The sequence below is a fragment of the Gadus chalcogrammus genome, chromosome 15, assembly GCF_026213295.1.
Source record: "Gadus chalcogrammus isolate NIFS_2021 chromosome 15, NIFS_Gcha_1.0, whole genome shotgun sequence".
Taxonomy (NCBI): domain Eukaryota; kingdom Metazoa; phylum Chordata; class Actinopteri; order Gadiformes; family Gadidae; genus Gadus; species Gadus chalcogrammus.
The window spans coordinates 14,813,323-14,822,509 of NC_079426.1; the positions used below are offsets into that span (position 1 = coordinate 14,813,323).

The window sequence follows — 9,187 nt, forward strand, 5'->3', positions numbered from 1 at the left end:
TCCAAGTCATGGGCGCCGGCCACGTTGAAGTCAATAGCTGTGTTCGAAATCCTTCCCTATCAAGGATATAGTGCACTATAGGGTGCTCGCCATTTTGTATGGTGTTCGAATTCTCAGTGGTAAAATTTCATTCACTATATAGTGGACTTAAAATACCCAACATTTGAGTGAACATACGATGTTCCCGACATGTTCTCTCTCTCCCTCTCTCTCTCAATGTCAGAATAACAACAATGGGTAAAATAGCAATGGCTGGTGGAATGGCCATAAAGTAGGCCTGTATATGCAGTGTAAGCTTGTCCAGGCCCTGCAAGTCAGGATGTAGGCTATGAATCTGAATGAATAGTAGCTAAGTAGGTAGTGGCCATCCCCAAAATGCACCAGAATACAGGAAATCAAATCTATTAAATTCCATTTTTTTTATGGGGGGGACGGACCCCAGACCCCAGACCCCCGACCCCCTGTCTATTACTGTGCCCCACCAACATTTTTGATCAACAGCCGCCACTGGTTACGTCTTAAACAGTTGAAGTACCAGAGGCCTCCCATTGACTCCCATGTTAAATGAAGATAGTATTTTAAAAGTAGAATCTCTTAAAAAGTATGAAATATTTAAAAAATCTGAAACAAAGCTCGCGATTCCAAGCATTTCCAAGCTAACAGATCACAGAAATCAAATTTTCTATAACCTAATAATAATCAATATATTTGTAATGTAACCTTTTTCTCTTTGCAATCCTTCTTAAAACCACACTATTGATATTGAGTTTGAAAGATTTAATTCAGGTGTTGCACTGCAGTGTTGTTATTCTACACTATATACATCATTTATAAATACGTTATTTTACCTTAACCTTAAGATACATTATAATTTTGCAAAGCATGGTCATATATTCCATTGTAATCTGTGTTCTGAGGGTACGTATGGTCCTTGAAGAGTGTGTGCAATGCTTAGCCATAGGATCTTCTGCAGCCTCCTCTCCTTCAGGTTGCCATTACACCATACTATTGTTATTGTGCTATTCCTTTTCTTCCTTTCTTCTTTGCCTTAAAGCAGGGTGAGGCAAAGGGCAGGGTTGCTGCGACAACCACGGCCAAATCGGAAAAACTGACAAGTGAGTTCTGCAACAGGAACAGATATTAATAATCCCCTCCCTCTCTCGCTCTCTCTCTCTCTCTCTCCCTCTCTCTCTTCTGTGAACCTTTCAATGAAAATGTTTAAAGAGTAATTTCAACGGATGTGGAAAGCGATCCCTGTGTCCAAGCTAAGCTGTGTATAGGAAATTAACGTGCATGTAACAGGACTTAGACTTCTTCCTTGGATGAGACCCCTTTAGAGCAGAACCAAGGAGTGCATTGCTGTCCCATTTTCATGGCGTTAATCTCCCATCCTCTGCTCTACACAGTCTTTATGTATGTCAAATCATCATCATAAACTCTATGCACTCAGGCTTTATGGTTTTTACTCATCTTGTTTTGCATGTGTGTGTTAATGCTGCGTTTTAATATCCATCCGTCTCGGAGGTCCGAGGACGTTGCCTAGCGACACTCACAAACACGCCCCTTTTCCTCGGACGGCGAACTCGCCATCTCGGTTGAACTCAGTGGTGACCGAGCAAAATTCCGAGACAGAATTTAAGATGGCTGCGCCCATTGTGACTTGAAGTATGAACTGTTTTCATTGTGCTTGGACCACTTTGGTGGTTTAAATGGCAATTTCAATCACTCGTATTACTGCAATACCTTATTGTGTCCGTATCTCTGCCTATGGCCTATAGCCTACTTATTTTGGAGCGCCTGGTCCTCTGCCAATGCTACCGCGACAACAGCTTTCCGGGTGGCGTCCATGTTTTCCTCTGCGAAATAATAAAACGCTTGAAGTGTGGGAGTGGCGTCAGATCCGAGATCCGAGTCGGTTCGCAGAGAATACTCGAACGCAGCATCAGTATGGAAGTGTGTTCTATGTGTTTGTGCGGGCATGTACCAGATGCTGTTTCGTATCCACGGCGATCAAGGCGATGGGAGAGAGCTCTGCAGGTGCTGGATAAGGGTGTCAGAGAACTGCCTCGGACCCAACACAGACTGAGTGTTAAGCCTGGACGCATGGACGAGAAGGAGGGTCTGTTAGAGGGAGAGAGGAGGTGGGGGAGGAGGAGGATGGGTTGTGGTCATAGCAATGGGTAATGAAGGAAGGGAGGGGGAGGAAAGAATTAAGAGGCATGGAGGAGAGAAGGGAATGAGAAAGCAGAAATAGGAAAGAAAGAAATGATGGAGGAAGTAAGGAAAGAATGATAATCGACAGCGCCAGTTACCTTCCAGCCTGCTGATAGTAAACCACTCTTTTTAAAGTGCTGCTCCATGACTCAGTTTGTAGCTACAAAGAAGTCATTATCCCTATTCGCACTGCAGGGGATTGTTCTCCACATCCTCAATGTTTCACTCACTCTCTATATATACGTGTCTGAGAAAGTGTGCTTAAACTGCCCCATAGGCTCCTCCTGTTGCAGCAGCGCACGCTGGTCCGTGCACGGCTGGGCCAGAGTGCTGGGAAGGACATGCAGAGGTTCAAGGAGGAGGGGGAGCATGTCTGTTCCTCTGTGTGGCACCAGGTGGCGCTGTGTTCCCCTGACACCCAGCAGCAGCTGGCCGGCTTCCAGAGCTCGGTGGCCTCTCTCAGTAATACCACTCACATCTCACATCTTCAGCTGCTTATCCTGGTTCAGGTCGTGGGGGCAGCAGCTCTAGAAGTAATACCACTGTTTATTGTTACTCTTTAGTCATTTAGGTTTAGGAGAGGCTCCCTGATCCATGGCCACTCTCTCAGTAATACCACTATTTATTATTACGCTTTAATTAATTGGGTTTAGGAGATGCTCGTCCAGGGTTGTGCAACGTCATTGCTTCAACCCATGCTCTATTCTTTAAATAGGTCATCTGTCAATTATGAACACGATTAGGCTACTTCTTGTGGTTGTTTTTTACAACAATTATAGCAACTGTAGTACCATCTTTTGGATAAACCAGTTTATAACGGCTATATTTTCCACTGGCTAATTTCTTTTTATTATTATAGTGCGAACACAACATTTCAATTGCCTTTACTTCATATTTGTTTTCACCTGCAGGCTGGGATCTGTAAGCTTGTGTTCAGGAGCAGGGTGCAGAGGGCCGGTGGCAGAAAGCAGACCTCCTAATGCAGTTTGCAGAGTGGCTGTACGGTCAGAACCAGCCTCTCCAGACAACCCAGCACCACCTCCACTGGGCCGTAGACCTGCTGCTGCAGCTGGACCCTGAACTGGCCCAGGAGACAGGTACCCCTCGCACTAATCTGTATCACACTGTCCCCTCGTGTTCAACGGTGAAGGGAAAATATTCACCCTGTGTCCCTCACACTCTTTTCAACAGCTTTGTTCGGAAAGAATGTTGGCACGGACCAAACACTTGTTTTACATATTTTAATGAAGTGTTGTTTTTTTTGTTGATCATGTTTTAATCCTGGCAACATTACCCCATTTGCTCTTGTGTCGGAACATGCAATCCATTAGTTAACTGCAGGCTAGCGAGCAGCGCTGCCTTTGATCATAATTGCTCTGTGTTGTACAGTGGGAGGGGAAGCGTTTTAGACCACCCCACACCATCAATGAACACCATTGTCTCTCACGGTAACCCCGCTGTGCTAAATGGAACGCGCCTCGTTGCTCAGAGAAACTTGTACCCCACCACGGCCATGACAACAAAACAAGGGGTCCTAAGTAGGGTTGGAAAAAAAATAATCGATTCTTCGACGCATCGCGATTCTCGCTAGAACGATTCTGTCTCGATGCAGATAAATAATAATCGGTTCTGTTCGCCAGAGAGGGATCATTTTTAAAATTATTGAATTCATCTTCCGTGTGTATTGGCCAATCTGATTTGTCTTGACACAATTGCGATTCAGCCTACGCATAGCATGCGCACACATGCGTTGTTGTCGATTTCTGAAAATACTGTGCGCTGTACTGTACTCATGTTTCTGGGGGATGAACCACCTCAGTTAACACACCGGTGCCAGGTCAAAGAAGCATCTGGCTCCTCCTGAGCTGTACTAGGAGGGGTTGGTCAGGCTGGTCCTGAACCAGCATCCCTCCTCCTCTCCTTTGAGAGTGAGCCTACAGACACTCTGATATCCCATTCGGTATAGAGCAGGCAACTGAATAAGGGTGCTGGTTTGATTCCTGGGCTTCTTCTCGCATACGTGTAATGATTGTGATCTTAGCAGAAATGGGTGAAGTAATGAATCCAATGAATCAAAGCATGTTACCAAAACAATCCAAATGCCGTATCAGCCATCCAATTAATGGATGGCTGCATTAATTGCCACAGTTAACATTTCATTTTTGGAAATTAATGCTTCCATTTAAAAACAAGAGCAGTTCTGCTTTGTAAGCGATAGCTACATAAATAAACACCTCCATATATATCCTCCTCAATATATTCATTGTAACATTGTGCAAAGACATCAGACTAAATCAGCGCGGCCAGCTGTATCCTACAGCACACAGCAAAAACCAACCTCACGTTTACATCATGTACGTATGTGTTTTGCTCCTCTAGAGGACCTATCCAAGGACAGTGGCCCCGCTGACCCCTTGGGGCCGGATCCCTCCTTACAGGCGGAGGTCAGGGGGGCCTTGGCTCCAGTCCGTCTACGCCGCGGGGGGTGAGGCGTCTGGACGGGTGGATCAGAGCGCACACCCTGCTGGGCTTCATGGAGCCCAGGACCTCCCCGGGTCACCAGGAGAACCTGCTCCGGGCCTACGTCTTCGTCCTGCGCACCTGGAACGTAAGGACGCGAGCTCATGACTCTTCAACTCTCCACCAGCTGTCGGCTTTCTATTCATCTCGTTATTTCGATTTTAAGGATTTTTTTGTTTTTATTTGCACTACAATTGCATCAATGTTAGCCACTAAATCCATGATTGATGTGGGCGTGTGGTCATGTGTCACCACAGGTGTCCATGGCAACAGTGCGTGAGGTCCTTAACGAGATGGCGAAGGCTCCGCCGGTGGAGCCCCCCAGCTCTGCTGCCTCCAGGAAGGAGGAGAGTGTGGTGCGAGAGGCAAGGGGAAGAAGACCAAAGAGGCACAGCAGACCCCCGTACGTTTCCACCCGCCTCTGACCACGCCTGCTCTGTATACGACACAACACAAAACACGAAACACACAACACACAACACACAACTCACAACACACAACACACAACACACACGTCCCTCTGCACACAAACCATGCGTGTGGTTCCTTCAAATTCATAGAAGTTAAGCAGTACCCTCATTTTGTATTTTGTTAGTGAGACGTTTCATCCCAACTATTGGTCTTAATGGAGGCTGATGCCTTTGTTTATGGACAATGAGGCATTTCGAAAGATAGACGTAATTCGCTATGAGCAATTCTCACTACATTTTTGCAATAGCCTCAACATTAGCAAAATTAGCCCAACTACATTTTATATTTCTTCATTTGTGTAGATTTTACAATATAAATCATTATATTTAAATTAGTGCTGTCAGTTAAACGCGTTATTAACGGTGTTAACGCAAACCAATTTTAACGGCGTTCATTTTTTTATCGCGCAATTAACGCAAATTATTATTTAAAAAAAAAAAATCTTTGGCTCAAAACAAAGAAGCAGTAGCCTGACTGCTATGTATGTAGGCAGTATGTTTGTATGTACATTGTTTAATTGCACTAAAGGCTTTTTTTTTGTATCGTCCTGTTTTGATCAGTATATGCCAATGTTGTTAAAAAAACATTTGCACAAGGCAAGCCGATGCACTTCTCCATGTTGATAAGAGCATTAAAATGAGAAAAATTAAAGGGACTAAGAAATCAAGGGATATTTAGCATAGAAAAAAGATTTGCGATTAATCGTGAGTTAACTATGACATTAATGCGATTAATCACGATTAAATATTTTAATAGCTTGACAGCACTAATTTAAATTATTCAGTGTTGTTTCAAAATGTTCAGTTAACCTTGTGTCTGTACTTATTAGCATAGACATATTGATATTAGGTCCTAATATCAACTCAGTTCAGTCAGTCAGAAAAATGACAGGACCTGTAAGCTAACCTTGAATGACTTGCGAAGGCAGGGGCGGGGAGGAGGACGGAATCTTATTATGAATCAATTGGATTGGTCTTTATTTATGTCACGAGCACCTCGGCATGATGGGAAACTTTATGTGATGTAATTAGTTAATACTTTTTTTTAAAAGCCTTGGAAGTCGGGAAGCAGGGCGAGGAAATAGGCCAATTTGAGCGCTGCACACCGCCAATTCAAGATTCATTCTGTAATTAACTCAAAAGCAGTCCCTAGGCCACTACCATAATAATGATTATTACAGTTTATTCAAAAGCTGCATCCAGAGTGTCTTGCTCTCCTCTCAAGTGTGTGCGTGCGTGCGTGCATGCGTGCGTGCGTGCGTGCGTGCGTGCGTGCGTGCGTGCGTGCGTGCGTGCGTGCGTGCGTGCGTGCGTGCGTGCGTGCGGTATGTATTCTTTACATTGCGTTTAAACACTTCAATATAATGTGAAGTTATATACTGTGAAAGCTAATTTAAACTGTTTATACCGTTTGTCACGTTTGTTCAGTTTTTCCTTACTTTAGCATCTTTTTTGGTTAGTCAAAGCCAAGAGTTACAAATTGATGTATCGTAATTGTTGTATTAAGATTATTATGATGGTAATGGAGAACCCTTGGATCTTCTGATGGATGAAGCGTTTCTTTATACATAAAGAAGTAAACAAACACCTGCAGTGTTTTCAGAATGGCCAGCAGTTTGTGTATCACTCAAGGGCCCTGTCTTCATGGGATCACTGAGGCTGTATTAAATGTTGCTAATTTAACCTATCTCACCACAGCAAAATAATCTATTAGCATTTTGAATAAGTGAAAAAAATATATCCTAATAAACAAACTTATTGAGTGTGTGTGTGTGTGTCTCTGTCTCTGTGTCTGTCTGTCTATCTGTCTGACTTGAAGGACGGATCTGTTGTTGGGCTCCAAAGCATATTCCTTCCTGCTGTTGTGTGTATGTTTGTGCAAGCTCACACACGTGTGTGTCAAAGAGAGTGTGTCTGCCATTAAGTATAAGATATTTGTATGCATCTCAAAACAAACACAAGATGACAAGCTTTCTCAGATACATTTTTATTGGATATTATAGTACAGTCAAATACAAAAGTGTAATACACAGTATGAGGCAGTGGAAACATACAGTTGATTTTTCCATTTTTGAGATGCTCTTTTGCTTGGCCTGTTGTCCGTTCCGGTCTTGTATTTTCTTGTGTTCTTTTGTATTCTTTTGTATTTCTTTGAGTTTTATTATGCTTCTATGTATATATGTACAGGTGACCCGCACTGGGGTTGGCCAGATGGAGGGGATCGGCTTATTGGCACAGGGCGACCAATCTGGAAATGCAATGAAACAAGGTGGATTTTTTTTTTTTTTTTGTTCACGCTGAAGCTTCATATCTTCTCATATTAAGAATTAAACAGTAACTCACCCCAAAGACACCTTCTGCAATCTGGTCATCCTTTTCTTAGGCCCGTCTGCTGGCCCCTCTCCTGCATCGCTGAGGCCCCGTTCAGCAGCCCACTGCTAGTAGCGCTGCTCCTCCTTCAGCCTCTGAGCCACCTTCTGCTGCCGGCGTTCAGCCCGGTAGATTTTCATCCTCATCTGCTCTCCTTCAGCCATCGAGAGCTTTGTACTGAGCAAAGCTGCCTGACGTTTATAAGCTTCTGCGGAACAACATGGACACGTAAGAAGATTTAGAAGAATTCAAGAGCATGTGCCACACACCACAACATCCCGAGGGGCATCATGAAATGTTTTGGATTGCACAGTTAGCCAAGGTTATTCAAAAGGACTCGCTGCTGGAGATGAGGTGTTCCTCCATGTCCTCCTTCAGGTAGGTCCCGGCGTTCCTCTTATTGTTTGGCTCCTTCTCCTTCACCACACTGAGCCAATTGAGGAATCTCCACCCGAGGCTCTTTCTTTGGGCTCCTGTACAGGTTCCTCCCCTTCTTCGTCAGGCATGTCCGAGATTTCATCGTTGTTCGGGGGGGCCACAGGTTCTGTACAGCCCATGAAGACAAAAGATTTCTCCTCGATCTCTACTACACCTGGCAGGGCAGCGGCTGGCGGTTGATCCTGGTTGAGGATCAAGACCACGGCGTCAATGGGACGTTGACAGACGACAACGTGGTGGTTGCCATTGTCAGTTGGCATCTCCAGCTCTAACGCATCCTCCTCAGCCTCCAAGACCCCCGGTGTCCTCACCATCTAGGACACAACAAACAGCGTATGTTAAAACAGGATACCACACTGTTGATTAGGGATGCACCTGCATCAACCCACATGTGCATACCTTTGGTTCTGTGTGTGTGTGTGTGTGTGAGTTCAGGTGCATGATTGAGATATTATGTGTGACATTAAGTTAATACAATAAGCACAAGGGACTGAGAAGCGGTGACTTATATAGGGGAGCGGGGCCTCGTGATGTCATAGAGGTTCCGCTGGCCAGAGACGTAACATGGTGTAGCCACGGTTACCGGATTGTTTTGTGTACATTCTTTTGAAAACTGCAAAGATATGCTGAAGTCTAAATCAGTCATTTGGATGTTTTATCCGTGGATAACGTTTACATTTTTTTACATGAACATATTTATATATATTTTTTAGCTGATAGTACTGATAGTAAATGTGGTCAATCGTGTGTGTGTGTGCGTGTGTGTGAGCACGCCTTTGAAAAAAGTGCATCTGCACACTTAAAGTTTGTGTGTGCGGATCGTACCGGTGTCCTCTCCCTCAGCTCGCCCTCCTGGTGGAGTCTCTCCTGGTAGAGACCCTCTGGTTGGAGACCCTCCTGGTGCAGACCCTCTGGTTGGAGACCCTCTGGTTGGAGCCCCTCCTGGTAGAGACCCTCTGGTTGGAGTCCCTCCTGGTAGAGATTCTCTGGTTGGAGCCCCTCCTGGTAGAGACCCTCTGGTTGGAGACCCTCTGGTTGGAGCACCTCCTGGTAGAGACCCTCTGGTTGGAGTCCCTCCTGGTAGAGACCCTCTGGTTGCAGACCCTCTGGTTGGAGACCCTCTGGTTGGAGCCCCTCCTGGTAGAGACCCTCTGGTTGGAGCCCCTCCTGGTAGA

General features: G+C 45.0%; 1 long non-coding RNA gene across 1 annotated transcript; it reads left to right on the plus strand.

The window, feature by feature from the left end:
• Positions 1–2,990: 2,990 nt before the first annotated feature.
• Positions 2,991–8,942, plus strand: LOC130405079 (uncharacterized). Its single transcript, XR_008904285.1, has 5 exons — positions 2,991–3,311; positions 4,594–4,822; positions 4,992–5,137; positions 7,392–7,473; positions 7,588–8,942. It is a non-coding gene; the product is annotated as an uncharacterized LOC130405079 (long non-coding RNA).
• Positions 8,943–9,187: the final 245 nt, after the last annotated feature.